The sequence below is a fragment of the Lepisosteus oculatus genome, chromosome 1 (assembly GCF_040954835.1).
Source record: "Lepisosteus oculatus isolate fLepOcu1 chromosome 1, fLepOcu1.hap2, whole genome shotgun sequence".
In the NCBI taxonomy this organism is placed as follows: Eukaryota; Metazoa; Chordata; class Actinopteri; order Semionotiformes; family Lepisosteidae; genus Lepisosteus; species Lepisosteus oculatus.
In genome coordinates, this window is record NC_090696.1 from 68,528,278 (window position 1) to 68,551,414 (window position 23,137).

The 23,137-nt window shown below is 40.6% G+C and overlaps 1 protein-coding gene and 1 long non-coding RNA gene across 3 annotated transcripts in view; one reads left to right on the forward strand and one right to left on the reverse strand.

Annotated features, from left to right (window-relative positions):
* Nucleotides 1-19,221, reverse strand: part of klhl5 (kelch-like family member 5) — a 79,340-nt gene extending 60,119 nt beyond the window's left edge. For both annotated transcript variants that reach the window (XM_015345830.2, XM_069191744.1), the window contains exon 1: nt 19,017-19,221. The gene's annotated coding sequence lies outside the window, so the exon portion shown is untranslated. The remainder of the gene's footprint in view (nt 1-19,016) is intronic.
* Nucleotides 18,555-19,668, forward strand: LOC138240682 (uncharacterized). The gene is made up of 2 exons (XR_011189976.1): nt 18,555-18,684; nt 18,771-19,668. It is a non-coding gene; the product is annotated as an uncharacterized lncRNA (long non-coding RNA).
* Nucleotides 19,669-23,137: the final 3,469 nt, after the last annotated feature.

Consider the following 23,137-nt stretch of genomic DNA (forward strand, 5'->3'; position numbering starts at 1 on the left):
ACAACCTTTGACCCCATTGAGACAATGCAGAGCAGCCCCGATGAAACATGTACTTCTAAAATTGTAAATCACTCATTCACAGGGACCACAGACCATAATAATCCTTAAAGACGAATTTGCTTAAACACTTGTAAAATGTATTTATACAGGATGGGCTCACAGATACAGTCTGTCATTAAAGCTGAGTGACTGTTAACAGATTTGGTGTGTTTCAGAATGCCCTAGGACTCCATCATGCCCGGTGAATTACTGTATATTGGTTAAGTAGTGTGAACTGGACATATCCTGCAACTCAAGAGAGACTGCCCAATACCTCAATAAAATCAGGATGAAAAAAAAAACCCTCATCTTCTGTGAAACAGGCAAGGTTAGACATTGATTATATAATAAAATGAAATGAAAGCAGGTGTTTTGTGCATGACATGAATTACAGGTTATGAACGCTAGGTTGAATGCAATTTTTCCACCCCCTGAGGGACAAGAAAGCGATCTCCCGCACATCTGCTGCACAAACAGCTAAGAGCGTTGGGGTGGGCTGAGTCAGTGATATTTCTGCCTACGTATATTATTGCCGCAATAAATAAATCCATGATTTTTTAGGAGTCGGTCACTCCCTTTACCCTCGACTGCAGCAGGAGAAGGTGCTAACTACACAAGACACAACTGGGTGAGGGGTACAGTCTCGCCTGAGCCTTCAGTGCTAACCAGACAGACTGAACTGTGCCAGGGCCCATGAAACTTTCTACCCCAACACAACTGTTGTGTTGAATCCATGACTATTTGTCAAACCCAGCTAAAGGTATACTTTTGTCATGTCTTTTAGTTATGAGTCATCCCTTTTTGTTTGGACATTAGGTTAGGTGAGATAAACAGTGTTTCACAAAGACTGATTGACTAATTGCTAGCAATTAAAAGGGTGTTTGTTGTCTTCTAAAACTAACAACTCAGCTGCAACCCATTAAGAATGGAAAACCTGCAAGTGACTGTAACTAAATTATATGATTAAAGGCAGTTTTATTTTTTAGCATTAATAAGAGAAAAATGCATACAGTTATTGTCTGCCATCAAAGGAACAAGTAAAGGTTTATGGCTCAAAAGAGAAAAAAAGAAACACAACTGTGTTTTCAACTGTGGCTGTGGAGTTCAAAAGTTAAAAAAAACCTAAAACACTGGCTTTCTTTTTCCATTACTTTGGAATATAGTGTTTAAATATAAAGCATATATATAAACCTGAACATACAGAAATTCCCAGTGCTTGCACTGTTTCCTTCACAATATTAATTTGTGTATTTCAGGTAATAGCCAGTTGATTTTATCTTATCCTCTTGTGGAGACGCAAAGTCGATGTGTATGTGAATAGCTCAAATGCAGTACAAACTGAATAATACTGCAGCTGCTTTCATTACCTATTCTGAAAGGGAACTAATTTCGGTAGACCCCGCTACAGACGCAATGTTTAAAATAGCCCTTTTCAAATACTGCTTTTGATTCCAGTAGAAGATCATCACATAATATAGCAAACTACTAGTGTATTGTTATTTCTAGGAAATGCTGGACACTTAAACAGCTTTGTTATTTGCATCTCACACTGGGAAACATTATTCTTCAAATATATTAACTTTGTGCAGTAGGTTGGAGACAGCATTAACAAGTTTAAATTATTGATGCCAGAGATAAATCAAGACCTTTTTGTCCCATCCAGAATTGTTCGAGCATGGAATAAATTGTCTTTTATTTTCTTGGTAAAAAGTGTTCAATCAGCACTTTTTTTTTCTTGTATCCCACTGTTTGGAACTATTCCTTGACCCAACGCTGAACATTCATCTCTTTATTTCAGTTCTGCAATTCTGAATAGGACAAAGAGCACTGGGTACCCACTGGAGGACACACACTTTGGTCACTGCTGTGTGGTGTGATTAGGATCACCCAGCTGACCCCAATGACACTTACTCAATTTTCTGTGTGACTGTGGGTGGCACAGCCTGGAGTTGAACCCGTGAGCACTGGGGCTGGAGTTAAAACGTTCATGTTCACATATTAGTTGAGGCGCTTTCTGCCAACAACACAGGATTGATTTCCAATAAAATCTTACAAGCTGCAATATACTAAGCTTTACCATGGGTGAATGAACTAAACTATCTCCTGTCAGAAGGCAGTAAAGCAGGTCAGTGACTGCATGCTTTTGATGGGACTCATCAGTGCCCAGCAGTAATGTTTTTACAGGTGGACAGATACATTGAGAGCTGCAGCATTTCTGGGAGATATCACTGACTATTTCAATGTGCGTGGAGAAAATTGTTTGATATACATAAAATGATAGAAATGAATGACTGGCTGACTGAACACACAGAGTTGAGTATTTACAAAACCTATAAACACAGAGTGCCTTTCTCAAAAGGCTCTTAAGGAAAATTGTACATTAATGATGAGGTTCAGCGGCTCCAGAACACTGTAGTACGCTGGTCATGCATTGCAAACGCTACCTTTCCAAATTTATTTCCATCTGGTGGAGAGAGGATTTCTGACACTGAACCTTGACAGTACATTTACAAGGCTTTCATTAGCATTTAAATTGTAAAAATTGCTTCTAATAAAAGGAGTGGAAAACCTCAGCGACTGCAATGGCAAGAGAAATAGCTGCTTGAAAGCATTTAAACAAGAGCCAAAATATACACAGAGAGAAATGCACAAAAACAAAGTGCCTTGCCTGCTCTTGTAAATCTCTTTGAAGTTTAATTTTCTAATGTATGCTTATTTAAGAATTGTGAAGTCTCAGCTATGTTCAGTGTTTAGCCCTGGCTCAAGACCTTGGTGATTCTATATTCACATTCAGCCCAGTATAATTTAATGATGAAGGTTTCAAGTCACATAAGTCTCCCCTGGTACCACTGCAGGCATGAAGTTCCATGACAATACAGAAAGACCTTGTCAGCATTTTGGAGAAGTAATTGGAGCACTGCACACACCTACAGAAAATCAGCCTCTTGTTATTTAAGGCTGTGACCTCCATAGCAGACTACATTCTGATATACTGACCTGATAACTGATGGGCTTTTATCCACAACATAAAACAATTCTATGAATGCGTTTAAGAAAACATCAATGGATTGTTCATTCTTTTTTTTCATTTAACACATTCTTTGACAACTGATATGGTTTCCAGTTACTCGCAGAATTGGAAATAAAATTAAAATGAATATCTTGTACGGTGGTTATTCATAAGGCGGGTTAATAAGGTTTGCTGTCTCCAGGCAAATGACATTGATTGCCCTAATAATTTGCCCTAATACATCCTTACACACAAGGATTCTTCTATTTCTTAGGATTCCCGAAAATTGAACTTTGCATATTAACATAATGGCATTGAATGGATGTCCACAGCACACAATCAATGCGAAAGGCACAAATATATTTCATTATAATGTGGGCAATTAATGCCAGTTTTTAATAGTGAGATTCTAAAATGGGTTTAACGGCCTTATCTTCCTGTTCTTCCATTTAATCTTGTGTGTGGGGTAGGGATATGGTTCTGAAACTGCTGGGCTCTACACTCTAATCCGGTCTTCACTGGCAACCCAGTTTGCAGCTGGTGACTTCAATCGGGAAGCACACAGGAGCAGCACCTTAGTGGACAAGAGCTGCTGGGGTTGGGTGGGTTTTGTAATTGGTCAGTTGCTTCCTCTTGACTCTCAATAGTGGCCGGCTATGTGCCCGTGAATTAGCTGACAGAATTTTCACTGAGAGCTGCATCTGCCCTCCCTCTGGTGCCTGAGTATCTTGATTGGCTCCATTCCATGAGCAAGGAGCAGAAGGCCTGACATCCCAGCGGAGGACACAAGCACATGGTCTCCTTATCTCCTCTGCTGGTAAAAGGCTTGCGGCAAAGAGCCAGGCTGGTTAACAGATGGCAGCTTGAGACTGAGAGGGGGTATAAAAATAATCGCTCACTGCATATTTTAAAAAGAAATCGAAAGATGTGCTCATAAGCTGTACCAGCAGCGATATCACCCTGCAGCTGGCAACCCAGCAGGTGTGAGCCTGGTCAGTACCTGGATGGGAGACCTCCTGGGAAAAACTAAGGTTGCTGCCGGAAGAGGTGTTAGTGGGGCCAGCAGGGGGCGCTCACCCTGCGGTCCACGTGGGTCCTAATGCCCCAGTATAGTGATGGGGACACTATACTGTTAACAGGCGCCGTCCTTTGGATGAGTCGTAAAACCGAGGTCCTGTCAATAAAAATCCCAGGGCGTTTCTCGAAAAGAGTAGGGGTGTAACCCCGGTGCCCTGGCCAAATTTCCCTTGGCCCTTACCAATCATGGCCTCCTAATAATAATCCCCATCTCTGAATTGGCTTCATCACTGTGCTCTCCTCCACACTGGAGTCCCCATTACCTGTAAAGCACTTTGAGTGGTAGAGTTAGTTGAGTTATTATTATTATAAGTCCTTTAAAATATACAGCACTGTATGCCATGTTTTCAGCAACCCTGAACATTTGTACCTCAATTACTGTGTGCAGAACTACAGGAATTTCTCTAGGTGTTTTTCAGTTCATTACTTGTAAGGTCTCCTAGCAAAAGAAGGCAGTGCCAAGCAACAATTGGCAGGAACACTGGAGAAGTGCCCGAGGTGCTGAAACTCACTCTTCTTCCTTCCAGACACATTGGCCGCTGTGCTCTATCTCAAGGAAACAGGTATTCTCAGCATGCAGTCATGTCTGCCTGCACAACAAAAAGCACATCATGGGCACTCTTCCTGGACGGTTTCCATTTAAACTAAAAAGTTTGACATGTTTTTCAGACAAAAGTATGAGCTGCGAAACAGAAAGTTCTGTGATGCGACTACCCAAGCGAGAAGCTTACTGTGCTGTACAAAACACGCACTTCACACAGAGCAGGAGAAGGACAGCATTCCAGGAGGCGGCCGAGCACCAAACCTCCCATCATCTCCTCCCAGCGCAAACCACAGGGCTCCTCTCTTCAATGGGCACCCCCGCACGCCCGCAATCTCATTTATTATTTACACTGCATCACTTATTCATGGCTTTGTTTTAATCACACAGGCTTGTGTCCTCCGAAAAGGGGATTTTTGTATCATTATTCCATTCAGCACTGCAACAGGGACAAGCTGTGAAGTTATTTCAGCATCTGTACCAGCACAGATGCAAAGGTGGTTGTGGACAGTTGCTCGGAATGACAAAAAAAAGATGGATTAAGCAGTAAACCACCTAAGACGCGAGTGTCACCACGAGAGCCAAAAGGCACTTAGAGCAGTAGGGTCTTGACGTTCCTGTTTTTCCGAAGCAGCAGCAGTGCAGTCTAGATTACAACTCTTAAAGCTAAGCAGGACTAATGGTAAACGTCATGGTCTCCATCTCAGCATCAGCAAAATGCAGACACCGTCACACTGTCGAGACCGAGAAAGCGTTGCTTTTTGGATGCAAATGGAGTCAAAAACACAACAGCGGCAGCCTAGAAAATAAGTATTGTTTTCCGTGAGTATTGATTCTGTAGTTGTCATACATTGTGCAGATAACACCTCAAAGACGGTAGGGGGTAAGAAAAATGTTTAACTACTTTTTGGTACAATTTTAATGTGCCACCCAATTAATTCATATAAATAGAAATACAAATGTAGTAAAAAAAAACATCATCTGAAATTTGTAAGGACTTTTTCAAAAAAGGTCAGAGTCAATGAAATTGAATAGTTAGTAATTTTAAGCCTGTATATATTCTCTATAAGTCATCATTACAATACAGAAAAAAATCTTCACATTGCACAATTATTTTTGTGAATGCAACCAATATAAGGAGTTAAACAATTTTAAAATGTAAAACTAAAAATATTGTTGTATGCAGAGGAATCTGTATATTCCTGACAGTTCATTTTTTAAATGTCTATACTGGGTGCAAAGTGCTGTCTTTCAGAGGCTCTGTAAAGGAATAAACATAATCGATTATATTCATCTAAGACTTAATCACGAAAATCCAGAGAAAGCTCACTACATGAGACATCCTGGCTATTTATTTAAATGTAGGATATGCTGCAAATCATCAGGGAAAAATATAAAAAATAATTGAGATGCTGCTCCTCAGCATAAAGCATCATAATCATTTAATCAACAAGCTGTGATGAGATGCTGTTCTGTCTAAATAGCATGCCTGTGCCTGCCAGCAGACTAATCATAAGATTTTTTCTTTATTCTCCACCCATTAAAATGCCAGTTTCAGAATATCCATGCAGCAGAATCCAGTTCTTACAGAGATAACACTTCACAGGAAAGATAATCTCGTTTCCTCCTGGTGTTATATGAGAGAACTCTGTCAATACAGCACAAGTAACACATCTGCTGAAGAGAATTACAACAGAGGATCAGCAGGGAGAGCAGACATTCCAGAGCACAGAGGAAAAGAACACAGATTGTCTTCTGAAAATACCACCCTATTATTTCTTCTATGTGGTGCAATCTCTGCATTTCATTGTACTGTATAAGGAAGAGGGAGTCAGGAAGAGGTTTTGTTAATTAATAGAAGTCATTTACAGTACGTTTCACATTAACTTTGAGCTCGGCGGATCAACTTTATATGTCTCTTTATATTTTTATAAACTGCTTACCATAGTATGTTCTCATACCACTATATGAACTCGACTTCAGGTCACACACTTAAGAATGAATCACTGTTAAAGTTCTGAACGTTTCAATTAGAGATAATTGCTTAATATATTTAAGGAGGTATAACCACCTTAAAGCTTTGGGTGAGATGAAACTGGGTAAGAGTTGACTTCTGCTTCCCATTAAGTAAATGTTTTTATTTTGCACCATGCAAATCAGCCCAATTTACAGATTAGTGCACTGAGATTGATACTTGGAGCTGTATCACACTTTCTGTGCAAAGAAACTTTCCACATAAAGAAATCTCAAGGCAAGAACTTCCAGTGGCTCACTAAAGAGAAGTAGCAGCGCACTGAAGATTCTTTCACACTCTGCACACATTGTCTTAACATTTTATTGCAATACCCCATAATAAAAGGCCCTGAAACACCAGGCTCATCACCAATGGAGCTGGCAAAGGATCAGAAAGCCAGGAAGAAGCTTCTTACTTCACAGACCAGAACAGCTGACACCACAAATTCCTGTGATGACCTAGTGGGGCAACTACCACGAGTCTCTGAAATCTAATCGCCTAGCCGATGTTAAAGCTGTCTACACCACTCCAGGGACCATCAACTCTCACCTTGAGCAGTTAAAGGAGAGACTGCAGCTGTTCTGTCATCAGTCGACAAAGAAAGTAAGCAGCTGGATATGCTGCAGCCTTCACACCGACAGAAAGATGTCAGTGTCATGTCAGAAAGTTGGAGGAGATAATCAGGTTTAAATCCCATCTCAAAACTAGAGCACAAGAGTATGGAGCTACACATCTAGCTTGCATACAGTTACCTTGCTGAAGCAAGAGAAAAATGTTAATCTAAACAGAAAATGAGACTGACCCCATACATGTATCCTTATTGTTAAACTCCCTCACTCTACTGATCGACAGCTTATCCTTCAGGCAGACAGGAAATTAGATGTACTGTACCACCTTTGGTATAACAGGAGTTTTACATCTGTTCATCTGGAATCGTTTCACTCTCACAGTACGGGGGATAAAAGTTTGGAAAGCCGATCTTTTCCTTTACCTTTTCCTCTACGTTATCCACGGTGGCTATCTGATACAGCAAATGAAGCACAAAGATTTAGGTCTGTAGAAAAGCAAAGTCTAGTTTACTGACTACACCTGGTGCTTAACGTTTAGACTGCAGGTGGATCTGTTTTTGTTTCTGACTGCACTTTCTTTTGTTGATAATCTTGTTGCAGCAGTGCATTTTTTTAACGAGGGGCACCTCAGCGACTTTCAGCGTAATTTATAAACTACATACTTTTTGTCTATGTGATTGTAGTGGAAAGTGGAAAGTAGTGGAAAGGCTTGCAAAGACCATTTTCTCCAGACAAATGTCATGCTTGACTGCAATTGCAAGTGAAAAACTGACTGGGTTGTTGGAATTGGTTTAATTTGCCTACTTGTCCCTGTTTTAGGTGTGCATTTTAAAGCATTTTTGCAAAATGAATGCGAAAGTCATAAGAAAAACCCAATGCAAAACAGAATGGCAAAAGTATTGTCATGTGCAACTAGAGAGCCCTTAATCCTTATACTGTAGGTATCACTGTGATAGAGCTCCTTGTGGGATCCACCTGTCTCTCATTGAAGATGACAATCCCTACCCACATGAAATAATGATCCTCACTCACAGCAATCAGGAAGATTATCTGCAAGAAGATGTCATACCCTTAGCCCTGTTAAGCTCAGCAGTATATTCAGAAGTAAACAACACCTCTGTAGGAGCAACTCCACACCCTTCTCCAAAAATGGGTTCCACCTTCACTAAACAGTGTGCTGCACGGAAAGCACTGTTCACGTGCCGCTGTATTTTAACACAAGGTGCAGTGCCACTGCAAACACAGGGGGACTAACGATGAGAAAGGGATGCAGGACTCTTGACTTGTCACAGGTGCTTTGCAGGCTACAATGCCTTCTGTTGTTGTCATACCATAATTAACGTCCTTATGTACAATGTATCCCTATACGCATAACTTTCATTAGGTTACATTAACACAATCAGTCATTCAATAAATGGCAGGTTTATGGTATGAAATTAGAGAGTACTTAAAAATCCTGATCCCTGGCAAAAGCTGACTAGTGAAATGTAGGCGCTCTCCTGAATGTCATTGAAGGTTTTACTGGGAGACTGTAGAGCACGGTGTGCATACAGATCACAGCTCAGCCAGCCTGGCTGAGATACACTCACACAGAGGCTTTTGTGTTGCCCTTTACTGAAACCCTGTGAAAATTATTTATCAGTGTTATTGGTGGACTATGGACTACACCCACCACAAGAATGAAAACACCCTGTCATGCAAATACTGCAATTTTAACTAACTGTATAGTAGTAGTTAATGTAAGCATAGGCTTCCGTATCTTAAAATAGTTCTCTACAACTGTGCATGTTAATACGAATGACTATTCAATAAATGTAGAAGATACTGTATGCCATAGACATAATCAATTATATTTATTACACTTAACTGGGTGAAAACATTTGTTCCAGAAGCTGGGTGTCAAGACGGCTCTCATATATTCTGTGCAATAAAGTAAAAATGTTGTTTGATTAAAAAAACAGTTGTGCCATTACTCTCGCCAAACAGTAAATCCTGAAACAATAAGAAAAATATTTCTCCTCTCTCACCGAGTGAATTACTTTCAATACTTAACACACAGAGCCAATTCAATCTATAGTTTCAGAGCTGTTCTTCAGTCTTTAACTTTAATCACCTCCTGCTGCAAAACCATTTCAATTAAATGTCCCCTGGCTGCCAGCACACTCCCGTCAATGAGAGCAGAAAGCCCAAAGCTCAATTAGCAAATGAATGACAAATATCTGAATATAGTTTGCAAACAGCAATTGAGTTTTAAAACGTCCAGGGTTCAGGAACAATTACCACCTCAAAACACGTCCATTACTTCAGCGAGGGAGTTTTGTCATCAAGAACTCATCCAGAATACGAAGGAGAAACAAAGAACACCTTGCATAATTACCTGGTTAGCAAGACACGCTTTCGAGAAAAGAATTAATTATAGTACCGAGAACAGGCTTCCCTGTTTTCGGATGTAGAGGAACAACAGATCAAGCCGGAAAGGGAAATATAGCTCAGCTTGAAGCACACATGAACTGGAGGAACAGAATTTATGAGGAAACGATCAAATCTTTCTTCTAGACAGAAGGGACCAGGCTTTCACTGGAGCATATGTTTATTAATTGCAGCCTATCATCATTTAAGGATAATTACAAATCATAATTAACCAAACAGGCCTTAACATTAAATGCAAAAAGAAAAACAGACTGCAGCATATTGGGTGAAGGGCTTTCCTAAATGAGGAGCACCTGTTGTGGTAAATCTCTCTGAGGTAAAGTGTGGTTCTGCTGGCACCTGTTGCAGAGAAGCAAAAAATGCATAACATCACCCCTCTCCCTTTAGACAGGTCTGACTCTTTCCTGAAGCTGCAGTGTGCTGTCGCCTACAGTTCAGATCCGATCCCTGGGCTACAGACAATCAGGGATATATCTCTGCTACATCCCTGCCAGGTGTATAGTATATGTAAAATAATACTACATAAACCATACATACAGTCATTTATATTGCTGCTCTATAGTACATATAAAAAGTAAATATGTACCTTCGGATGAGACGTAAAACCGAGGTCCTGACTCTCTGTGGTCATTAAAAATCCCAGGGCGTTTCTCGAAAAGAGTAGGGGTGTAACCCCGGCGTCCTGGCCAAATTTCCCATTGGCCCTTACCAATCATGGCCTCCTAATAATCCCCATCTATGAATTGGCTACATCACTCTGCTCTCCTCCCCACTGAGAGCTGATGTGTGGTGAGTGTTCTGGCGCACTATGGCTGCCGTCGCATCATCCAGGTGGGGCTGCACAGGTGGGGTGGAGGGGGGTCCGAATTGCCTGTAAAGCGCTTTGAGTGGAGTGTCCAGAAAAAGCGCTATATAAGTGTAAACAATTAATTGATTAATTAAAGTTTTTTTGTAATTTTGAAATTAGTTTCCATTTTTATTTCCATTACCAAAACACCTTGTGTTGAAAGTTTGTGTTAGAATGTTGAGTTTAATAACATTTCACACAAATGTTTCATACTGGCTTTTGTGTTACAATAATCAGTAGTATAGCACAATCAATTGGGATTACCACTCAATAAAACACCTCTGAAATTCCTTGTGTAACACAATTATAACTGGTTATGCGTCATGTGTACAAGCTCTCTGCAAAAGAAAAACTGGAGCATCTTCCAAGCAACAAGTCTGTTTTAGTCTGCTTAAGACTTCAATAAAGAGAGAAAATACGGAATGCTTTTAGAAGCATGCCCAGTCATGACTGGAAAGTCATTCTTTTGTCTGACACTTGTCTACAATATGACTTGAAAGGGTTACAGCTGTTGGAAAACTGCATTCAGAAAAACATGATTCACGAGGCTACAATGCTGGTCAAAGATGACTGCGATTGTGTGTATTGTGCAATACAAGATTTAATGATGCAAGACAGAAATGCAGAATAATAAAAGTATACTCTATATAACTGATTCACCTCAGTTATTTGCATGAAAGTTATATTACATGAGATGTAATAAAAGTGAGAATAAAGGGCTCTGACTGGTTGTTCCAGATCAATCTCCAATAACAGCAACCTTGTTTCATTTTGAGTAGAGTTCTCATGCATGTCTGATTTTGGGAGATATGGCTACAATGCAAATATTAGGCCTGTTCATAAGATACAGCCTATCCAAGGCGACCTGTTTTTTTACCTCTCATAATAAGACTTACTATAGCCATAACTTCTGCTGATCTGATGCAGAAAGCTGGCTTTGTGTCATTCCAAACCTTACAAATATGGCTTTCTTTTCATTCTATTAATAACTATTATTACTGTACATGCACCACTGGTAATGACAAATGTTACAGTATATGCACACAATTCAATGTTGATTTACAGTATATTTATAGAATCAAATTGCATGATTATGCAATACAGCACCTCTGAGACTGACCAGCATTTGTTTTAGTTGACTGTGTTCAAAGGGCACCTTGATTAATTTAGTAACAACTGTACCGCTGTTTCACATTAAGCAGACCACCACAACTTCAATTAAACAGGAGAATATACGTCATTACTAATTCCTGAAAGTGGATGGATGTATTAGATGGATGTCCAATTGCTTTACTCAGAACACTGATGTGACACACCATTTTCCAATCTGTGCTGTGTTTCAACCAATGGCAGGCACAAAATGAACCTTTCATGAAGTGTAAATAAGGGTGAAGAGTATAGTAATACAATACAATACAGTAATACAACAGCAAGGCAGGCTTATTTACAAGTTTTTGGCTTCAAAAACACTAATTTTGCATCGGTAATAGGACAGGTTATAGTCAAAAGTCTGATGGGTAGTCAAAAAGGCAAACATGTAGGGACATTTCTCACAAAATCAGAAGAGGTGAAGTCAGAAATGACCTTTCTTGATTGATTCCCCACAGAATGAGCCTGACACCAACACAGCCCTATATCAGACATGTGCATCTCACAGCTCCTGACTGGTGTTTTGTATCCGTTCTCCCCTTAAACACTGGTCCAGCTTCCCAGAGTGTTTCATTTAATAATAATTGCTTACACTTATATAGCGCTTTTCTGGACACTCCACTCAAAGCGCTTTACAGGTAATGGGGACTCCCCTCCACCACCACCAATGTGCAGCATCCACCTGGATGATGCGACGGCAGCCATAGTGCGCCAGAACGCTCACCACACATCAGCTCTCAGTGGGGAGGAGAGCAGAGTAATGTAGCCAATTCATAAATGGGGATTATTAGGATGTCATGACTGGTAAGGGCCAATGGGAAATCTGGCCAGGACGCCGGGGTTACACCCCTACTCTTTTGGAGAAACGCCCTGGGATTTTTAATGACCACAGAGAGTCAGGACCTCGGTTTTACGACTCATCCGAAGGACAGCGCCTGTTTACAGTATAGTGTCCCCGTCTCTATACTGGGGCATTAAGACCCACATGGACCGCAGAGTGAGCGCCCCCTGCTGGCCCCACTAACACCTCTTCCAGCAGAAACCTTAGTTTTTCCCAGGAAGTCTCCCACCCAGATACTGACCAGGCTCACACCTGCGTAGCTTCAGTGGGCTGCCTGTTGTGAGTACAGGGTGATATGGCTGCTGGCGGTTTTTAACCATTTTTTGGAGGTTAAAAGGTGGTATAACACAGCTTTCACCCAAGCCGTGCAGCTCCTCACATTCTGAAGCTACAACAACTGTTACAAACGATGAAGTAACTGAGGAACTGGAGACAGACCAGTCGGCTTGCTGATTAAGACGCAATGCAGCGTGAGGCTCTGGTCCAGACAGGAACTCCTCCGCCAGATTTGTCTTCTGACTTACAACAGAACAGCACCTCACTCCCAAACACTCCCTTCTCAGGGCCGGATCCCCCAACGGCAGCTGCGCTCAGCGAAACCAGCACCAGCGCTGCTGTCCAACTGGTGACTGAACGAAAACATGCGGCAGAAGACACTGACCAACAGGCTGTCAAGGTCGTCATCCCTCCTCTAGAGGGCGCTCCGACCTTTTTGTACTATCTTTAGTTTAAGTACCTTCACCTGTGTCTTGTCCTCCTTTCTGTTATTTAGGTCCAGCGTCTCCGCAGTTCCGGGCTCAGCTTTGGAAGACGGACGTCTGAAGGCCCGTCTACCACCGGGCTCAGGAGCAGCCCGAGGGCACAGGCCTTTTCCCCGGACGTCCTGACCTCTGCGTCCGGGGCTCGGAGCGCCTTGTCCCGTTATGTTTTTAATCTTCCCTGTTGCTGGTTCCACTTCTCCGTTCCCAGATTTTAACTGTCTCCGTCATGGATGGACCTTCCGGGCTTTTTGGATTTTGGACTGCGCCCTGATTACCCCTATTGGACTTCCTTGGACTCGTTTGCCTACACCATGCCCCCCGAGCCCCAGATAAGTGCAGTCACCACCTCTTGTCTGTCTACCCGACCTGGTCCTGCTGCGTCTTCCCCGGTGTCCTTCTCCAGACACTTCCAGATTATACCGTCATTCATAGGGTCTTTACCAACGCACTCCGCGGGGGTCTGACCTGGCTACTGTGACACGGGCCTGTTTATAACTAGAGAGACAGGCTGGGGGGAAGATCCCAGAACACACTGGGTGGGTGAATCCATTTTTAACCGACAGGACTCAGTTGTTATTTGCACAACTGAGTCACATATCAAGACACAAGAGGTGTTAAGTCATCAAACCTAATGTGCGCATTGATTCCCTCCTGACGCACTGATAAACAGCTTAAAGGTAGGCCAGATTCATGTTGGATCATGAAATTTTAATGCCTCACTTCATTTATTCTCTCCAGTAAAAAATGCAATTAGCCACTATTCTGAATGTACAGTAACCTTTCCAAGGCACATTTCCATCAACCGTCTACAATTTAACAGAATAATAAATTACAGGGCCATCATGACACACGCTGTCCATACCCAGGCAATGCATTAGTGCACATGAACCCATTAGATGAAAAATGCTGACTGGAAATAAGGTAAATGTAGTACAGAAAAGGACGACAGGTAATGAATGCAACGGAGATTTAAGAACATTACAGCAGTATCTACAGGTACAGTATATCATGGTGACTGACGCGGCAGCAAGGAATTATTCACAAAATGACCCTTGTTAAGTTTGTAAAAATCTGTACAGACACTGTTCTATTTTTAACAACTTTCTGTTTGTCAGACATTTTGAAATCAAGACCAATAAACGGAAAATGCAATATAACAATAAATGTCAGATGTGATCAGGTTACTGGCTTTCAATAGGAATTTCCAAATGACATTAAACCAAAATACTGTATTTATAATAATAAAGTACTCTCACCATAGAAGCAGGTATAATCTTTAATAAGCTTCCCTCCTCTCGGAATGCGGAACAATTGCTTAAAAGGTATTCAAAATTCAAGCCTTGTTTTCAATAGTATTATTACAATGTAGCTCTTCTTGCTAAGAATCACACATATAGCATCTCAATCCAGTTCAGGTCTTGCGTGTTGCAATTCAGAGCTACAAAATAAAATGTGAAAAAATACAACCCGTTTATGTTCACAGGTAGGAAATGGTTCTGGGAAACCAAAGAACTAGCAGGATATCTTGTTAATTAAAGTGTCTTGAAGAACCTGACAGGAACACTGCAAAAACACAAAAGCAGTGTCATGACAGTTCATTGCAGGCTTGTCCGTATTTTCTTTGCTCTCTCCATCCCAAGGGAGGCTTTGGAAGAGCTGTGAGAAGCTGAAGTTTCCCCTTTATTAGACATTATGGACATTTTCAGTAAAGCCTTTTGAGTAGGATGGCTTTAAAATGACTAAACTATTCCATGCTCTCAAAATTCCATTCACATACTCACAGTGCAAAGCAAGTTAATGACATTAGATGTGGATACAATCCCTGAGATCTGTTACAGTGTGTGTTGCGTTATCAAGAAACCCTGCATCCAGTTTCATCAATTCAGCAGGACTGCTGTACCAACTATTGATTTCTTTCCTAAAGAGTGTTATTTACTGAAACTGGTTACCACACGTGTATCACGCTGTGCCGTAAGAGGAGGAATCCCTGTTCTTTCTCAAACCTATTGCCTCACCAGCAGTAGGCACACAAGTCACGTATTTCTTTCAGCATTCACCTCCTCCCCTAAGGACCTGACAAGCTAGAAAGCAGTTGGGACGTTGCCTAAAGCTAACCCAGTGCGTTGGATGGTTAATGTTCAGTGCTTATGCCAACTATAATTTGTGCCACAAACTTTTTACAAATACAAAAATCTTCACTTGTGTCAATCTTTTGATGAGCTTTATGAGACCGATTTACAGGGAAAATATAACGAAAATGGTTCTAAGTGTTACAATTCGATGAGACCATACTGTAGTAACAGGAGGAGGTGTGGTTCAGTAACTTCCTGGAATGGCATGAAGTGTAGGCCTATTGTTTTATTTCCAATGCTATCAGGGCTGCTAAATGAACTAAAAGCTGCAATGAAGTCGTGACTGAGAAACAAGAACCTTCTGGAAGAATTTATGGGTGCCAAACAATAAACTACATTTTTAGCCTAATAATAAAACCACTCTGTTTTCACTATATTTACTGGGCACAATCTGACATTTATGCTAGTGTAACTCACGGCCCCCATGAGTTCCTCTTCTACAGCGAAGGCCTCCACCCTGATTACAGGAGTCTCACGGTTTGGGGGCTAATAAGTCGAGCATTAACAAAAGGAGGAATAACTGACTACACCGCAGTCATTAAACACGTAACACTAAAGCCGAGGAGTTTTTCTGCTCCCTTTTGAATTGAAAGAACGACGTTAAGCTCGCGGCTTATGGTTTTAATAACGATCAGTCCTAAAAGCTACACACGGCATGGCATTCCCCACAAAACTCACTTTATGACATTTTAAAACAGAATAAAAGCTGAACTGAAAAGTACTGACTTCCTGTGGATTCAATCTGTGTGATTCCCCCCACAATTCTCTGTTCTCCTGACTGAGCCCTGTTCCAAGGCAGAGTCCCATCTCCTTGCCTAATATACCTTAGCTTTGGTGCTTTTTAGCACTATTCACCTGACTTCCAATCCATCAGAAATCGATGCATGAGTTCTAAGCAAAAGTAAGTCAACAGTATGTAAACTGGGTAAGCTCTCAAACCCCTGTAGACTTTTACAAACGTGAAGGTGAATGTGAAGGCAGAGTTCTGCTTTATTATGCAACAAAACATAATTACCTGTACCAAATGCTTCAGAAAGTCTCTAGATTCATTTAAAATATCTACAGATTTAGTGGGTTGTTTTACAGAAAAAATGAAAACAGAGCAGTGCTATCTCAGGCTTTATTAAAATCCACTATTAGGAGATGCTCTTTGTCAAAGTTCAAGACAGGAAGATCTTAGTGGTCTAAAAATACAAGGGTATGCAATTTTAATACCCTCAGACCAGCACAATAAAACCATAACTGACTGAGCACTTTTTAATTAGATGACTCCAAAATTAAAAAGATCCGAAGACACTGTAATTAAAATGCTAGTGAGTCTACACAAAACATAACAGTCTATTACTGATTAACTAATGGTTAAGTCAAGCTGCAATATAAATCCAGAGAATCAAAATAAAAACAGCACTGGTAATGAATTTATTAAATATATGAGAGTGGGGGGACTAGGGTGTACAGATTTGTCATGAAACCACTTTTTTAATAAGAAATGGATTTCCCCTTGCTCAGACAAATCACTTTGCACCAACATGATCATTATTCAAGACCAAGATGTGCTTGCCTTACAGTGGAAAACAACAGGACCCAGAAAAATAGGAATCAATACATTACATTAAAAATTAATAATGACAGAAGTGTAAGGCTGTTCACAGTAAAAATGGCTTAAATTAATTAGCTCAGAACAAAGACATTACACAGCCATTTTTCTTCCTTGACATCAGGCGAGTCAGAGATGTTAAATATACTGTACACACAGCACTGTCTTCACTCTTCAGCTTGCCAAATTAGACCTTATTGATGGTCAGCAGTAAAGGGGCTGTTCTCTTTTTGGACTAGGAGACTTGGGTAGTTCAAGGCCAAAGTATACTTTGGAAAATCCTGAGGATGCATACATTTTTATAGGGCACAACAACAAAAGAACACCTCAGAAATGCATTTCCGATTTCCCATGACACCTTGACAGGGATCTGATATACAGATACCGTTTATATAAAGATACAGTTTTTGTTTTTCATAGTGGACTAATAAACTGGTCACATTTTAGAACGGCAGTGCGATAAAGGGCTCTTTTGGTAGAAAGCTATTTGATACTTTTCTCAAGATAACAAAGTATTATTTTAAATAAAAATCCATGTCTAACATATTTAGCAACAGCAGTAATGAAACCCAATAAACTGCTCTAAGAACAATTAGTTTGCAAAATAAGAGCCTTATGTGTCTTTCTGGATGGTTTTGTGAAAACCCTGATTAACATTTCAGGAACAGCTAAGGCAGTTTACAAACCACACTGCATTAGAGTGCGTTCCCTTTTAACTACAATAACATCACAACAAACGTAAACGTGGGAACTGTAGCACTACCCTGTTAACTTTCTGTTGGAAAGTTGCAATTATAACTTTTAACATAGGAACAGAGTTCAGTGTAATTTGCTTTTGCTTTCATAGAAGCCTGTGCACTTCATACGGTCTCATAATAGCGATGGTCTGGCTTCTTATCGGTTAATAAGAGGATACTTTAGGAATACCTACAATATGTAGACAATTTATCAAGTTTCCTTGCTGTTTCCAGACTAAAGAATCAGATTTTAAAAACACGTACAGTACAGTACACACTCTAACGTAGGCACATGAAATAATGAAGAACACGTTTCCGGACTGTAATTTAATAATTAATGACAGCTCAGCAATGGTGGCAGTCCCTTCTTTTCCAGGTGAGAAGAGAAACTAAGAATTATCCGGAGACACAAAGGCATCCTAAAACCTTTTTGTAGTTTTCGTTATCCCGTGTTGAACACAAGATACGAATGCAAGTATTCGATAGCTAACCTAGTTTACTAGCGATTAACTCCGTTATCTGAAGAAACATAAAAGCACACGAACAAGTAACAACATCATCCAGATATGATCTGTACATTTTTCGTTAAAAATGCAGCACATTCCCTGTTCAACTCGCCTTTGTCGCAGCTGAGGGGCACGAAACATAGAAATCAATAACGAACATGGGATGTGAACGAAATCTATTGTCACTTTCCATTTCGAAGTTTTTGACAGGGCGAAACAAAGACAACCCATGAGTGAATTAATCTTTTTGTATATTAGATATGATCCCCGTTATAACACAATGATGCGATGCGTCCGCGTAACATTCAGTATAACAGAATCCTAAGATATTTTCGAAACGTACTTTTTTTTTTTTATTTCCGCAGACAAGTGACACGGTCTGCTTCAACGACAGTCCTCAGCTGCCGCGAACACGCCGAGCAAACGGATCAAAAGTGAGGCAGCGGCACACAAAGCTAGTCTTCTGTGCAGGGGGGCACCTAATAGTCGACGACCAACTTTTTCCTCTTTTTTTTTTCAGCTCGGCGGTACAAAACGAGAAAGTGTGTGGCGCCGACGCTAAAAATGTAGCTAGCCCCGCGTTTCATGAAGTTGCTTCGGAGCACTTAGGCCGTCTGCCAGACCCGCCGCTTTCTTCCTCAGCTCTCCCCGCCCTGCTCCGCGTCCCAGTAGGGCGCTCAGACTCTCCATCAACGGCTTCAAACTCGCCAAACTTTCCTCTGGAGCACCAGCGCCTGGATAATGCGGATTTAAACGATCTTCTTACCTTCTCAAGAGGCAGGCGCGTTGGGGTTTAATGAATGACGGTGTTTTCTGGATTTGACAGAGTTCATACGTTCGGCGTTAACGAAAACTAGTGGGTAGATCTTCCCGCTGGTTCAACACATTTATTTTTCCCCAAACAGGCGTCTGTGGTGCTCTGCATAGTCACAGGCAGGAACACTCTGGCCATGTGGCAAAGTTTACAAACTAAGGGCACCTGATGCAGAGCTGATCGTGCAAACGGCGTACACCGCAATGCGAGAAAAGGGAAAAGCTGCATGAAACAGCTATTTAAATGACACTTTTCAGTATTACATTGAAATTTGCTGTTTTGCGGTGCTGTAACCGTATATTTCAGGACTAAAAGAATTATGTTTGCTTTCAGGCTATAAAACGAAGCATACTGTACCCACCCTCACCCCCCAATAAGTGGAAATATTGATTTGTTCATTTAAAGGTTAATAATCACACTGGCAATGTCCTCCTGTCTGAGGAATCACCACTTACAGTATGTTTTAGGTCAAGTGAACCATTCTTTTTTTAATTGAGGAGAATTACCGAGCTTAGTGTCTAAAAAAATCTAAAAAGTATGAAAAGATTTATCCTTCGATACATCTACATTGTCAGATGAAAGCAATAAAGGATACATTTTCTCACAGTACATTTATTATTGTAAGACTTATAACATGTAAAATGCAATGTGAACCTAATGATACTGATACAGAAATGATCAATATGGTATAGGTATAATTCTTTGAATGGGAACACTGTAGCTATAAGGCCTCTCATCAGATTTCAGAAATGTCACTTTAATTTGGAATTTCAGCAAGAGATATTTCAGTAAGTGAAGTTCTCTCTATGGCTTCACTAAATAATTATTTCTGTTTCGTCTTGAGTGCATAATCTAGAGATACAGACATTTCAGGGCTGAATGAACTCACTTCTCTGCCTCTGCCAAGAAAAGCCCATTACAGATTCCCCTTGCGTGCTCAAAGGCAAATGATGCTGTTTATCTTGTATGCCACAGAAAGGTGAGTCACTTTACAGGAAAATATGCATTTCTTAATATCGCACCTTTCAATTTCTGTTCGAGCAAATCGCTATGCAGTGGGTGGCACCACCACAGGAAGCTCAATTGCACAATATGCCTGCAACATTTTGAGTATCACCTGAAAAAGAGCCCTTTCTAGCCCACTCAGAACAAAAAAAAGCAAAGTTTTAGAAATGTGGCAGATAGTATCTCCAGCACAGCCCTGTAAAGAGTATGGCAACTCTGCCTTTCCACTCCAGATCTTTAACAACTACAGTAATATGCATAGGCGAGGAACATGCAGGAAATTGGCGGTTTAAAAACAATTAATTGTTCATAATATCATTTTCTTGGTTCACTGTGCAAATATCTTATTACCAAGTAGCTTTGAGGTAGGCAAGATACCTAGGCTATACACACCTTTTCTAGCCAACGGAAGAACACAGTGGCTGGTTGTCTAAGAATGAAAAAAAAAATGGTAGCTCAGGACTCGAGGCAATGAGCAGTGAACCAACCATATTGTCCTTTTCCACCACTCCTATTAGACACCTTTTGGGTTTCCTGACCTTTTAAAGATACTGTAGCTGAATTAATTATGTGCTTGATTGAACCGATTTAACCCTCTGCCGCATATAATGATTTAAAGAAACCTGTAAATCTTTCTGTATGCCTTCTGGCCAACCAAGATTAGGTGTTTGATAAAACTCTGAACATAAGAATGTAAGGCAGGTTGAAAACACATGGAGGAAATTTGTCCCATCTTGCTCATTTGGGTGAAAATCCTCTAATGAGATCACGATAAACCTTTATTTATAGAATAAACCTTTGTCTATGATGGAAAAGTAAAAGTGTGAGGAAAGATATGAACTGCAGAGGCTCCAGGGAGTACAGCCTTCGTATGTGAAGTATGGTGCAGGCAATGTCATGGTTGACCTCCTGTGGAACGGGCTCGCTTGTATTTATTAGTTGTTTAACTTATGATGGCAGTGGCAGAGTGAATTCTGAAGTTTTCTGAAGTCTCCTTTTCCGAAGGGGAAAAAAGGTGAACCATCTTAGACTGATCAGATAAAATCAATCTCCATTCTGGAATCCAGATGAGCATGCTGATGGAAAAAAAAAGTACATTCGGGAACATGCCAGGAAAAGCAAGATCTCAATTTGGCTTGGCAGAACACCTCAAATGATTACTCGAAGAGTGTTTGGTGTGCCCAGTGAGTCACAGACTTGATGCACTTCTTGCCTCAAATAGATATCCAACCCAATACTGGTTTTTACCTTTGAAATGTACTTAGAAATAATGTGTCTCAAAGCCTGGATTGCCTGACTCCAGGACTTCAGAGGAGAGATAATGGTAAGTCAAACTATTGGCAAAACTGGATATTTCCCCTGTAGCGTAAGGGCAACAAAGAGTTAGACAGCAAGAAGAGAAGGGTTTGTGTCAAAACCCTGAACTCTAAATAGTTCAAACCTGTATTTGAGTCCTCAGTTAACCTGAGTTTAGCCTCCCCAGTGTAAATAGAGTAGGGCATTAAAGTTAGGTTCTCTGCAGACTGGTGTGTTTTAGATTTAGTTCATTACAAATTGCTATGTCTTTGCTGTACCCATATGTTTGTAGGGCAGTGTGTATGTTTAGATTTAGTGCTTGAAGAAAGTGTGAGCTTTTTCATCTGGTAACAGTTCTCCATTGAGTCTGAAACCTCTTTTTCAAGTCGGATCTGGGGACTGTAGATAAGGCAACAAACAGGTTTGAAGCCCAATTAGGGGTTTACTGTTGCAAGAGATAGGGGGACCTGAAGACAGGCCAGATTTGTCTTTTTGGCCCTGATAAATGAGTTAACATTTGTGAAAAGCTCCTTGGGGTCTTTCTTATCCACAGTGTTTACAGGAAGGTGACTTGATGTCCCCACCAAGAAGACAGTACCTGTCACCATTCTTGGAAGGCAAGAGTACCACCTACTGGTCCATTACTTCTAGAAGCAACCTGATTTTCCTCTGCTGTCTCCCATCTCTAGACTGACCAGGCATTCAAAGCTTCTGTTTACCTACTTAACAAATTCCCCTCCTGTTCAAAAGATCACGGATGTACTGTACAAATTCTTGCTGCATGTATGAATTTAGTAATATTGTTACAGAAGAGGCACAGTCGTTTAGCGAGGTATCATACAGCCACTGGCATTATGCAAAAAACAATTACTGAGTTCTTGTGTTATGTTGAGTAAGGGAGGCACAGGAGATGCAATCGCAGATCCCACTGCTGCCATTAGTAAAATTCATTTACTGAGCTATGAGTGAAAGAAGTAATTTCATTACGTACCCAGATTACACTTCTCTCTTTTGTAATCTGCCTGAAGCCACCGGACGTCCTGGTATTAAGGAATCGACGAAAAAGGTGCTGTTTATGTAATCTCTATTTAGGATAGAAGAAGAACAACGGCAAAAAATCTATGAGCCATGAGATAACCAAGCAGTGCAGTCTCAAAATGCAAAAATTCAAATATGACTAAGAGGAAAAATAAGGTAAACATTTAGTGATTTTCCACATAAGATAATATTTAAAAAGGCTACACCTTTCTAGTGTCTTCATTTTAGTAGGCTGTGGGTGAAGAGGATAATAATTAATAATCTGGACATTTTAATTGCATATCATGGGCCGTATACACAGAACTAGTTTTCCCAGGTTTTCTTGAGTCTTAGGTCTGAGAGTGCTCTGAGAACTCAAAACAATCTGGTTTCATCAGAGGATTCCTCACTCTTAGCTTTGGTGGTAGGGGTGAATGAAGTAGTTCATTAATTTCTTCATCACTCGTTTACCTGTGTGCAGCAACAGCGCTGAAAAGTGAAAAGGGGCAATACTCAGAGTCCTGCCCAATATAGCTGATGCAGCAAAAGAGTTTCACACAGCTGCCTCTCAATCATAAGGGTTACTCAGCTTTGACAGAGAAAGGTCATAGCCTTAAAACGTTCACTTATAATCTTTCATCAGTTTTACTCACTGTTTATCTTTTAAAAGAGGAAATACAAACTCCTACTGTTGCAAAATGAAAATGACACATTTCTTTAGCAGCTCTGTAATTTTAGGATTTCTGTCATTTTTT